General features: G+C 47.1%; 1 protein-coding gene across 2 annotated transcripts in view; it reads left to right on the forward strand.

Annotated features, from left to right (window-relative positions):
* The window catches only part of LOC134965074 (sulfotransferase 2B1-like), a 207,533-nt gene that overhangs the window by 33,505 nt on the left and 160,909 nt on the right, over positions 1-13,119 (forward strand). The window contains exon 2 of one of the 2 annotated variants that reach the window (XM_063941637.1): positions 12,242-12,302. The exons of the other annotated variant lie outside the window; for it this stretch is intronic. The gene's annotated coding sequence lies outside the window, so the exon portion shown is untranslated. The remainder of the gene's footprint in view (positions 1-12,241; positions 12,303-13,119) is intronic. 2 annotated transcript variants of the gene reach the window in all.

The raw sequence follows: 13,119 nt of genomic DNA on the forward strand, positions 1-13,119 counted from the left end.
GATGGCAGGGCAAGATCAAGAGTGTTTGCTGGTGCTCCAGTCTTCGGCACGCAGTCGCTGATTGGCGAGCGTCCCAAAGTTTTTCGGGCCACCGAAGGCGTTTCCGGCACGGCCCTGTTGTTTCTCAAAAAATGCTGCACCACCAAATTTATTGTGTAAGCAAAACATGGGACATGCTGGAATTTGTCCTGATTTAATGCCCGCACAATATTGGTGGCGTTGTCTGTTATCACAAATCCCCAGGAGAGTCTAAGTGGGGTTAGCCATTGGGCGATGATTTTCCTCAGTTTCTCTAAGAGGTTGTAGGCGGTGTGCCTCTTACTGAAACAGGTAACACACAGTGTAGCCTGCCTTGGAGCGAGCTGGCGTTTCTGAGATGCTGCTACTGGTGCTGCTGCTGTTGTATCACCGTGCACAGCAACATGTACCCAGTGGGCTGTCACAGTCATATAGTCCTTAGTCTGCCCTATTCCACTTGTCCACATGTCCGTGGTTAAGTGGACAGTGGGTACAACTGCATTTTTTAGGACACTGAGGACACTTTTTCTGACGTCTCTGTACATTAACGGTATCGCCTGCCTAGTGAAGTGGAATCCAGATGGGATTTGGTACCAGGGACACACTACCTCCATCAGTTGTCTAAATCCCACTGCACCAATGGCGGATACCGGACAGACATCTAACACCAACATAGCTGTCAAGGCCTCAGTTATCCGCTTTGCAACAGGATGACTGCTGTTATATTTAATCTTCCTCGCAAAGGACTGTTGGATAGTCAATTGCTTAGTTGAAGTAGTACAAGTGGTCTTCCGACTTCCCCTCTGGGATGACGATCGACTCCTAGCAGCAACAACAGCAGCAGTGGACGTACCACTCAAGGATCCTCACGGAGAAATCCTGGTTAGGAGAGGACTCATCAGTCATGGCAGTGACATGGCCTGCAGGACTACTGATGTTCTTGACTGAGGAGGAAATTGACGTTGAGGAAGTTGGTGGTGTGGCTTGCAGGAGCTAGGGTACAACAGGAAAAAGGGATTTAGGTGTCAGTGGACTGCTAAAGGTCTTACCCAAAGTTTCTGAACTTGACAATGACTTCTGATTGATGCGCTGCAGTTGATGTATAAGGGAGGATGTTCCTAGGTGGTTAACGTCCTCACCCTTACTTATTATGGATTGACAAAGGCAACACACGGCTTGACACCTGCTGTCCAAATTTGTGGAGAAATAATTCCACACCGAAGAGGTGGCTTTTTGGTATTTTGCCCAGGCCTGACAATGGGTATATTCATCCCACAGACAACAACTATCTCCTCCCGGTGCATGATTTAAACAAACCACATCACCATCAGAATCCTCCTCGTCCACTTCTTCCTCAGCTCCAGGAACACCCATATCCTCATCCTGGTGTACTTCAACAGTGACATCTTTAATTTGAATATCAGAAACTGGACTGTGGGTGCTCCTTCCAGAACTTGCAGAGGGCAAGCAAATGGTGGAAGGAGCCACCTCTTCCCATCCAGTGTTGGGAAGGTCAGGCATCGTAACCGCCGGCACACTTGGACTTTACTTGGGGATTTGCGATACCATTTTAGAACGCACAGTTCTTTGCTGTGCTTTTGCCAGTGGGAGGATGAGGGCTTCCATCATCATGTGAAGCTGAACCACTAGTCATGAATATAGGCCACGGCGTTAGCCATTCCTTGCCACTGTCGTAAATGGCTTATTGGCAAGTTTGCATTTCTCCTCAGACGATTTAAAAAAAATAAATTTGGTTAATTTTACTGAACGTTGGCTTTTTGGATTTTACATGCCCTCTACTATGACATTGGGCATTGGCCTTGGAAGACGACGTTGATGGCATTTCATCATCTATGTCATGACTAGTGGCAGCAGATTCAGCACTAGGAGGAAGTGGTTCTTGATCTTTCCCTATTTTATCCTCCAAATTTTTGTTCTCCATTATTTTGTGGGAGTTATATAACAATGGCCCTCATTCCGAGTTGTTCGCTCGCTAGGTGCTTTTTGCAGCCGTGCAAACACTAAGCCGCTGCCCTCTGGGAGTGTATTTTAGCTTAGCAGAAGTGCGAACGAAAGGATCGCAGACTAGCTACAAAATAATTTTGTGCAGTGTCAGAGTAGATCCAGACCTACTCAGCGCTAATGATCACTTCAGACTATTCAGTTCCTGTGTTTTTCCACACACTTCCTGAAAATGGTCAGTTGACACCCAGAAACGCCCACTTCCTGTCAATCACTCTGCGGCAAGCAGTGCGACTGAAAAGCATCGCTAGACCCTGTGTGAAACTACATCGTTCGTTGTAATAGTACGACACGTGTGCGCAGAAGTGCCGTTTTTTTGCCTGATCGCTGCGCTGCTACCGAAATCTGCTAGCGAACAACTCGGAATGACCCCCAATATGCGGCACAGGAGAGCATACCCCTAAACCACACACACATGGCAAAGTCTGTAAAAATTATTTGGATAATAACCCTTTCATTTGGAGTTATTATAATAATATGCAGCACAGGAGAGTGTACCCTTAAACCACACACACATGGCCTGTAAAAATTATTTGTATAATAACCATTTTATTTGGAGTTTACTATAATAATATGCAGCACAGGAGAGCATACCCCTACACCACACAGGGCAAACCCTGTAAAAATTATTAGGATAATAACCCTTTTATTTGGAGTTATTATAATAATATGCAGCACAGGAGAGCGTACCCCTACACCACACAGGGCAAACCCTGTAAAAATTATTTGGATTAAATATTAATAACCCCTTTATTTGGAGTAAATAATGTACAGCACAGGACAGCACCACTGAAGTTATACGGCAGTACCACTGGACTGGACTTATGCAGCAGCACCACTGGACTTATGGCAGAACAGGACACCACCACTGGACTTATGGCAGCACAGGACACCACCACTGGACTGATGCAGCACAAGACAGCACCACTGGACTGGATTTATACAGCAGCACCACAGGACTTATGGTATCACTGGACACCACCACTGGAGTGACTGGACTGATGCAGCACAAGACACCACCACTGGACTGATGCAGCACAAGACACCACCGTTAGACTGGGCTTAGGGGGTCATTCCGAGTTGATCACTCGCTAGCAACTTTTTGCAGCGCTGCGATCAGATAGTTGCCGCTTATGGGGGGTGTATTTTAGCTTTGTAAGTGTGTGAACGCTTGTTCAGCCGAGCGGTGCAAAAAAGTTTTGTGCAGTTTCTGAGTAGATGTGAACTTCCCCCACTGCAGTCTAATCATGTCCCCCCCCCTCCCCTGCCTAAATCTAAACTCCCCCCGACCCCTCCGCAGCTTACCAGTCTTGAGTCCCGGCAGATGTTCGTTCAGGGATACTGTACCATTCGAATGTTTAGGTCAAATTTTATTCACAAGTATTCCAGGTGTTGATTCATGTTAATATGTTCTAAATTGTGTAATGTCTTTAAACATTTTTTAAAACATAATAGTAAACAGAAATAGTAGTAGTAGTAGTAGTAGTAGTAGTAGTAGTAGTAGTAGTAGTAGTAGAAGATGTCAAACATTGCAGTATAGTACACTTTAGGGGTCATTTCAAGTTGATCGCACACTGCAACTTTTTGCAGCCAGTGCGATCAACTAGACGCCGCCTATGGGGGAGTGTATTTTTGTGTAGCAAGGCTGCGATCACTCGTGCAGCCCTGCTATGCAAAAAAAGTTTTGCGTAGAACAAGACCAGGGTAAGAGTTACTTACTCTGTGTGATGAATCCAGCGTTGCAGGTCCCGGAATTGATGTCAGACATCCGTCCTCCAAACGCCTGAATACGCCTGAGTCCGCCGCACCACTCCCAGACACCACCACTGTACTGATGCAGCACAAGACAGCACCATTAGACTGGACTTAGGGGATCATTCCGAGTTGATCGCTCGCTAGCAACTTTTTGTAGCGCTGCAATCAGATAGTCGCCGCCTATGGTGGAGTGTATTATAGCTTTGCAAGTATGCGAACACTTGTGCAGCCGAGCAGTACAAAAAAATGTTGTGCAGTTTCTGAGTAGGTCTCAACTTACTCAGCCGCTGCGATCACTTCAGCCTGTCCGGTCCCGGATTTTACGTCAGACACCCACCCTGCAAACGCTTGTAGTGAATCATGTCATCATAGCCTCGTCCCCTGCATTTCAATGCCAATAATGTCATTTGCTCATTTGCATTGCCAGGGGTGGGGCTGCGATCATCCCTTGGTGAACCGACCTGGCTGCTCCCCAACGAAGGGAGCAGCCAAAACATCAGCATGTATGCGGAGTCATCATCTCTTCATTCCAAGGCTAATTTACAAAGGTTCATGCACGCCATATGCCAACCTCCTAATGCACCCACATGCATTTGGCTTTATTTGTTTCGTGAATTAGAGGAGATCAGGGAATGGAGAATGAGCATTTAGGGGAGTTTTCTTATGTTTTGCAGAGAACGCACAGGGGTATATTTACTAAGGTCCCGATTTTGACCGAGATGGTGTTTTTTCTTCAAAGTGTCATCTCGGGAATTTACTAAACTCAAATCTCGGCAGTGATGAGGGCATTCGTATTTTTTTGGAAGTCAAAGAAAAAAAATACGAATGAATACACCATCGGTCAAATACGACTGTTTTTTGATACAACTCAGTAATTTACTAAAAAAGTGTATTTCACGAACACTGCCGGCAATAGCCAAACACTGCCGTGAAAAAATACAAATCGTAAAAAAAAGCAAGTTTAAAACAGACCTGCTTTTTTTTACCGTGTTCTGATAGGCATGCACGGATCCATGAGATCCGTGCCTGTTTATCAGTGGGAAGGGGTGGGAAAGTGTTACATTTTCTGGAAAAAAATGCGTGGGGTCCCCCCTCCTAAGCAAAACCAGCCTCGGGCTCTTTGAGCCGGACCTGGTTGACAAAATATGGGGGAAAAAATGTCAGGGGTTCCCCCATATTTAATCAACCAGCACCGGGCTCTGCGCCTGGTCCTGGTTCCAAAAATACGGAGGACAAAAAGCGTAGGGGTCCCCCGTATTTCTCCTTCATCCACTAGGGGCCACTGGAGCGTAGTTACAATGGGGAAATAGTAGGCAGTAGTTGGGAGCTGGCACTTTAAAATTCTCACACTGTGGCTAGCTCCTCCCCTACTATCTCCCCTCCAAGCCTGTCTTAGTTTAGTGCCCGAGGTAGCTGGTTCACTTGGGTTTAGCTGAAGAATTTTCTATTTTTTCTTTATTATTTTATTTTTCTTTCACACACGCACAGACTGGCAGCTCTGCCACTGCCAGTCTGCACCGCGGGAGCTGCCGGCGGGGTCCCATCGCAGCTGCGTGCGGCTCGGGATGGGCCCCGGCTGAGGGAGACACAGCTCTCCTGAGCTGGCCGGACACCGCTGCGTGCGGCGCATGTCGGGACCACTCCATCCAGCAGAAGATTCCGGCAGCATGGCAGCGGTGAGTATCAGTGGCCGGACACCGCTGCGTGCGGCGCGTGTCAGGGTCACTCCGTCGGCAGAAGATTCCGACAGCACAGTATACGTGGCCGGACACCGCTGCGTGCGGCGCGTGTCGGGGCCACTACATCGGGACAGCGGTGAGTACAATTTATCCCCCTCCACTGTTGTATAATTTTACATTTACAGTGTGCCCACTGTTTATTTACTCAATTTAACTGTGCAGTGTGCTGAGTGATAGAGGGCATTTCTGGCGGCACTCACCCAGAGAGATCCCGGCTCCCCTCTAATAAAAGCCTTTGCTTAAAATTTAAAATGGGCGCCATTGAGGTGGGGGTGGAGCTTTAGCCCGCTCTGCACAGCGCCCGCTCTGTGCAGAGGGCTCAGCGCTTCCCGGCAGCGGCATACATTGCCGGCGGGGGATACAGGACGCTCACCGCTTCAGCTACACTGAAGCGGGTTAGTTTTAAATTTGGCGCCGAAACGGGGGGGCGGAGCTAACTCCCGCTCTGTACAGCGGGCTCAGCGCTTCCGCTCCCCGGCCGCTGCAGCATGCCGCTCACTGCTTCAATCACGGCCGCTGAAAGCTCCTTCCCCTACACTGACATAGTATCATGCCTGGCTGTCCTGTGCATGATACATAAGGAGGGGAAGGACCTTAATTCCGCTCTCCTCAGCGGGCTCCCCGCTCCCCGGCCACGGCTCACAACGCTCTATAGCCCAGAGGGATCTCTCCCTGCAGGGGAGACCTTTACCGGGCATTTCATAGAGGAAGCCTGCTCTGTAACAGGAGCTGTGTCTCAGCTCAATAAGGTTCAGGGCTAGTTGCATAACACTAGTATAGCAGATTAAGCAGAACCCAGGTTTTCTCTACCCTATTGGCTAGGAGTGTATATTTATTGGGTTCACTATTATATCACCCTGGAATATGTATTTCTCTACCCTATTGGCTAGGAGTGTATATTTATTGGGTTCACTATTATATCACCCTGGAATATGTATTTCTCTACCCTATTGGGTTCACTATGTGTATAGATATATATGTAATGTATTTATATCACCCGGGCATATGTATTTCTCTACCCTATTAGGTTCAATAGGGGTGTGTATAGGAGATACAGATATTTATAGATGGATATATGTGTGTGTATATATATATATATATATATATATACTGTATATACCATATATAGTGGATACAACAAAACCCTTCCACAATGTTTATTAATAACACAGACCTGGGTTCACATTTCCACATAGCTCTTGCCACATAACAAAATTTTCCCCTGGCTTTTCTCGCAGGCGGGCCGCCATTTTGAGAAACCAGTGGAACCTCAGAGAAACAGGTGTTGCACCAGTTCTTCTTAATTTAGCGGTACAAATAATGCTATTTGTAATTTGGGGGACTGTGTGTGGCATCAGAAGAATAGCCGCTGTGGCTCAGTACGCTAGTAGCAGGGACATTTATATATAAAAAAAAAAAAAACTTAAGAGGAGATCTCATAGCCTAGTGGCTAAGACTCCTAACCCACAGCACAGCGTTACCAGTTCAGGTCTCTGCTGCTCCAGACATAAGTTTATTTGAAACATATCTGTCACTGCACTTTATAGTGCAGACATTACATAGGGCTACGCTTCTTTAACCCACCTTTTCTCTTTTTGTTCGTATCACCTGGTACAGTCAGAGAAATCCCTGTTAGGTGTGGATTGTGCAGTGAAGCCATCTGTTCAGCCCTCAGCGCAGCTACAGCACGCTACTTTTTGAACACAGATTATGCAGGTAATGTCACTATTAACCAGAGACCCTGTACGTCATTTCTCCTCTCCAGGTTTCTAAAAGAACCTTGCTAACCTTCCATGTTACACTGCAGATGAGAGGCCTCTCTTTAAGGAGGCGATACATGTCCAGGATACTGATTATGTTTCGTGGAGTCTGAACCAGTATCTCAGAATATTGAGGCGTATTGAACAGCAGTTCGTCTGGTGCTGCAGGTAAAGGAGTCGGACTCTTCAGGTCCCCCGGGGTTTGACGCCAAGGAGGAAATGACAGCGACTTGTTCAGTTTCGGATGAGCTGGATATGCTCCGGTAGGCGGCCGGGAGACATCCGAATTCACAATTTCAGGTATCGAACAATGTTTGTTTGCCTAGCCTATCCTTTTCCCGCAGATAGCAGGAAACGATATCAGACCTCTCCAGGGTATACCCCTCAATGTCTCACCGGTCCAACAGGCTGCCGTTTTCCTGGGGCAACCTTGCTGAAGGATCCATCTGAGAGACATATGCCGCAGCAGAGGTTCGACCTTGTCCGGAGCAGGTAGGTTGTGGAACAATTGTACTCTAGGTTACATCTACTGATGCTTTGGGACAGATCAGAGTCACGATTCTGCTTTATATTCTTTTGAGGTCTTCACGTCTGTATACTCGGAACCTGCATTTTCGCTTCGGCTGTCTTAACCCGACGACCTCTGGGGCTGCGACAGTGGCAGGCGAACAGGGAATCCTAATGGGCAGATGGTTCACGGGAAGGAACTTCCTGCATGATTTCTCGAACCATTGGGGTAAGTCTACTTTTCTTTCCCCTACTGCTGCCCCAGCTCCAAGACGGACATTTACAGGTCCTTCCTTTAGATCTTTCCGTGCCCTTTCAGGGTTTCGACTCCATGTCAGGGGCGGTATCTCCGTCACCAAGGGATCTCATGGTAACGGGCTGAATCAAAGGTTCAGCATCCTCGGTCCAGTCTGATTTTAGGTCCTCCAACACACCCACAGGTCAGACCTTCCTACCACCTGGGAGGTCCCAGGGTAGGCGCAGGTCTGTGGTCTTTCTGGGAGGACTGGGAAGGCTTGGGCGGTTACAGACTCGATTTTGGAGTCCAACCATCTCAGGGGTCCCTCGGCAAGGGTCGGCCGGTTTACGATGACAAGAGAGTCATACTGCAGGCAGCGCTCCATATGCTTCTAACCGCATAGGGTGTGGATCCCTGTTGTCACATATCATTTGAATCAGAACGGTTCTCAGACCTTTGTTTTCTTTTCACGTGCCGAAGCCAGATGGCTCGACCAGGCCTATTCTAGCCTTAGAATCCTTTCAGTCTGTGATTGCTAGTTTTGAACAAGAAAGTGGGTTTTACGTGTCCCTTGTCTTCAGGGATGCCGGTTTACTGAACTCCGTTGGGTTTCCTCATCGGGCTTTTCTCATATTCGCATTACAGGATACTCATTTTCACGGTCAGTCCTTTCCATTCAATCTCTCTTCCGCTCCCACGGGTTCAGGAAGATCACAGAATAACTCTTTTTTAAGGGCAGGAAGTGATGTTGGTTCTCTAATTGGACAATCTACTGCTAGTATCCCACTATGCAGATTAGGTGGCTTCTGAATATCCGAAAGATCCAGGAGTTTCGGGTTCGACCCGGATCCAATTTATGCTCCTAGTAGACGTTTCTCAACCCGGTCCGTCAGAGGATTTTTTTCCTTCCTTGGCACCAGGTACTCTCTCTCTTCAGTCAAGTTGCGACGCAATGAGTGGTCGCCTACATTCCCCTCTGAGCGGAGGACAACAATCTTTTTTCCAGGTCAAGCCGCCAGGTCAGACTCCCGGGTGAGAATACATTCCCCGGAGTTTTGTCAGCTGGTCCGCTGTTGGCGGAGATTTCGGATCGACCTCAGGGCATTCTAACTGACTCTTTAACCCTTTACTACTCTCGGACGTGAGCTCTGGCGGCAGTAGCCGAGGATGCCCTTAGGGTTCCTTGGAGTTTCTGGTTAGTCTATCCTGCCTCCTTGTCTATTTCTACCTCACTTTCGGTAACACAGGAGGGGAGAATGCGCGCTAGTCCTCTCGGTGGCTCCGGTTGGGCCACGCATGACTTAAAGATCCAGCCTGCACCTGTTGTCAGTAGAGGAGCCTTGGCTCCTACCTCGACTGGACTGTCTACTTCAACAGGGTCCTTTTCTTTGTTCAATCTTACACTGAGTTCGTTTAACCGCGTGACTGTTCACGAGACCTCAGAAGGGAGGAGTTCCCTAGTTCGGTTATGCCTACTGGGCCCTGATTTCAGAAGTCTGTTACCTCTTCTCGCTTTTGCCACTTTTGGAAAACTTTATAGGGCATAGTGAGGATAATAGGGGTTTTTCCCTTTCTTTCAGTTACCATTCAGCCGTCATCTTGAGTTTCTCTGGGAGATTTTTGCTCGGCTGCGCTTCAAAATATATTGACCTGAATTTTAAGTCTCTGTCCTTTCGGTTTTCTTCCAAAAGAGAGGAGCCTGGCGGCTGTAAGTTCGGGCTCTCTTTCAGGGAGTACTCTATTGGCAACTCCCCCAGCTGAGTTTCAGACTCAGCGGTCGTTTCTTCCAGAAGGGGATGTCCGTTTTTCATATAAATCTGACACTAGTGTTTTCGGCCCTTTTTGAATGTTGTCAGGGCTCACCGACTTTCTCGACAGAGAAATTAGGCTATTCGACGAAGTGTTTTCTTCTTTGTTCTGTACGATGCTCACGTACTAAATAGCCGGGGTTCCAGCATACGCTGGGCTGTTGGATACATCTGACCATCAGACAGTCCTCTTGGCGGTTGCTCGGAGCCTCCGCTTCCGTTTTCATCGCACTCTACGAGTGTTGTGGGACCTTTGTGGGCGGCTGCCCATGGGGTCTCCATGAATACTTTGTCGAGCGGCTACTTGGTCGGACCGACATTCGTTTTGTCAAATTCTACAAGTTTGACACTTTTGCGGCCTCTGCATCACAGTTTGGCCGAGCGGTTTTACAGGACTCTCAGCGCTCTCCCACCCGTTTTGGGAGCTCTGGGACGTCCCCATTGTAACTACGCTCCAGTGGCCCCTAGTGGATGAAGGAGAAATCAGGATTTTGGTACTTACTGATAAATCCCTTTCTCCGATTCCACAGGGGCCACTGGACGCCCGCCCAGCGCTGTTCCTCCTTGTTTTTTGCTTAACGGTTTGCAGATCACTATATGACTGCTTGTTGAGTTCAGGCTAGCCTGGTTTTTTGTTAAATTCTGTTCCAGGTTTGGTTTGTGTTCTCCTGGTTTACAGGGCGTCATTAACCTCCTCTACCTTAGGGTTTGTTTATTACAGCTCTCCTCGGGCACAGTTTTACGAAGACTGGCTTGGAGGGGAGATAGTAGGGGAGGAGCTAGCCACAGTGTGAGAATTTGAAAGTGCCAGCTCCCAACTACTGCCTACTATTTCCCCATTGTAACTACGCTCCAGTGGCCCCTGTGGAATCGGAGAAAGGGATTTATCGGTAAGTACCAAAATCCTGATTTTTTAAACCAGCACCGGGCTCCACTAGCCAGGTACATAATGCCACAGCCGGGGGACACTTTTATCTAGGTCCCTGCGGCCCTGGCATTACATACCCAACTAGTCAACCCTGGCCGGGGTACCCTGGAGGAGTGGGAACCCCTTAAATCAAGGGGTCCCCCCCCCTCCAGCCACCCAAGGGCCAGGGGTGAAGCCAGAGGCTGTCCCCCCCATCCAAGGGCGGCGGATGGGGGGCTGATAGCCTTTTGAAAAAAATGTGAATATTGTTTTTAGTTGCAGTACTACAAGTCCCAGCAAGCCTCCCCGCAAGCTGGTACTTGGAGAACCACAAGTATCAGCATGCGGTGGAAAACCGGGCCCGCTGGTACCTGTAGTACTACTACTAAAAAAATACCCCCCAAAAAACAGGAACTGATTGGCTGGTACTTTGTCACAGCGGGCCCGGTTTTCCACCGCATGCTGGTACTTGTGGTTCTCCAAGTACCAGCTTGCGGGAGAGGCTTGCTGGGACTTGTAGTACTGCTACTAAAAACAATATTCAATTTTTTTTCAAAAGGCTATCAGCCCCCCATCCGCCGCCCTTGGATGGGGGGGACAGCCTCTGGCTTCACCCCTGGCCCTTGGGTGGCTGGAGGGGGGGGGACCCCTTGATTTAAGGGGTTCCCACTCCTCCAGGGTACCCCGGCCAGGGGTGACTAGTTGGATATGTAATGCCAGGGCCGCAGGGACCTAGATAAAAGTGTCCCCCGGCTGTGGCATTATGTACCTGGCTAGTGGAACCCGGTGCTGGTTTCAAAAATACGGGGGACCGCTACGCTTTTTGTCCCCCGTATTTTTGGAACCAGGACCAGGCGCAGAGCCCGGTGCTGGTTGATAAAATATGGGGGAACCCCTGACATTTTTTTCCCCATATTTTGTCAACCAGGACCGGCTCAAAGAGCCCGAGGCTGGTTTAGCTTAGGGGGGGGGGACCACGCGCATTTTTTTTTAATGATTTGTAACAATGTTATTTTTTTATACGAAAGGTGCACAATGAAGCCCTGCACGGATCTCACAGATCCGGCCGAGATTCATTGTGTTAATGTCAGCAGTGTTTTACTATTCACTCCCGTAAAACACTGCCAATAAATACGAATAACATCGACATCGGAAAACACGAAAATGCAGAATACGACAGCTTAGTAAATTAGTCGTAATAAATTCAAAAAGTTGCAAATTTACACTTGCGATGTCATTCGTGTTTGAACTTTAACCTCATTCTGAAAAATACGAATTTTAGTAAATATACCCCACAGTCTGTGTGTTTCCAAAAGACCAGAAATTGTTAGTCTATATTAAAATGTGATTGGTGGACAGGTAGACGCACTTACACGCTAAAGAAATATTGGGATTTAACACTTTTTGCTGTTAGTAAACAGCATTATTTTTTAATCAATATTTTATTTACTGAATGGAATCTTTAATGTCTTTTCTGTTTTAAACAGACATTAAACTACACATACAATCCATTTAAATTTGTTGTGCAGTAGAAGAAACATTGGGCAAGTAAGTTTTTAATCGTGATCAAGTTTTAATTGCAATACAATCTCTTGTTTTGTGCAGTTATCAGTTTCCATTATTTGTTAGCGATAATGGGTAAGAGATAAGATAGAATGTACTCTGACCTATATAATGCTTTTATGATGAAATTCTCTGTATGACAAATTATTTACTGGAATGCACAAATCAGTTATATTGTAATACAAGATGTGTTTTGCTTGGTGTATGATGCAAGGTTCCTTTATGATTGGATAAGAGATCATGCAGAAGAGAAAGTTTTCATCTGAATGAATGAATTGCATCCTCCACATCCAGTAAACCATAGACAAATTGTGTTTTTCAATGGCTAATGGAAGGGTTGTGCCTGACTCATTACCACTATGACATTTAGCTTATGTACAGTACTATGCCTTGGAGAATGACAGTTAGGAGCTGATTGGTTGGTAAGTTTTCTCTTTCCACTTTAACACTGTCCAAGGCTTAGTACACCTGCCCCATACAAACATATGTAATAAATGGGTACTAAAACTGTTAGTATCTTTCCTTTCCTTACAGTTATTAGGCCAGGGGGTTCCTGTGAGTGAGAAGAACTAAAGCAGCTAAATCAGTTTAGTAACAGTTCTCAGGAGCATGAAAGGTAGCGGTTATTCTAGAGAAGTAGAAAAGAAAAAAATTCCCCCAGCATGCTGTAACAATCAGCAATAAGATATGAATGCTACATAATAGAAATATAGTGATTTGTATATATCTGCAAACATGTTTGGACTGGCCCACAGGGGTACCCAGGGATCTATAACCTATAGATCTATAACCTATAACCTAT

This window comes from Pseudophryne corroboree, chromosome 10 (genome assembly GCF_028390025.1).
Source record: "Pseudophryne corroboree isolate aPseCor3 chromosome 10, aPseCor3.hap2, whole genome shotgun sequence".
Lineage (NCBI taxonomy): Eukaryota > Metazoa > Chordata > Amphibia > Anura > Myobatrachidae > Pseudophryne > Pseudophryne corroboree.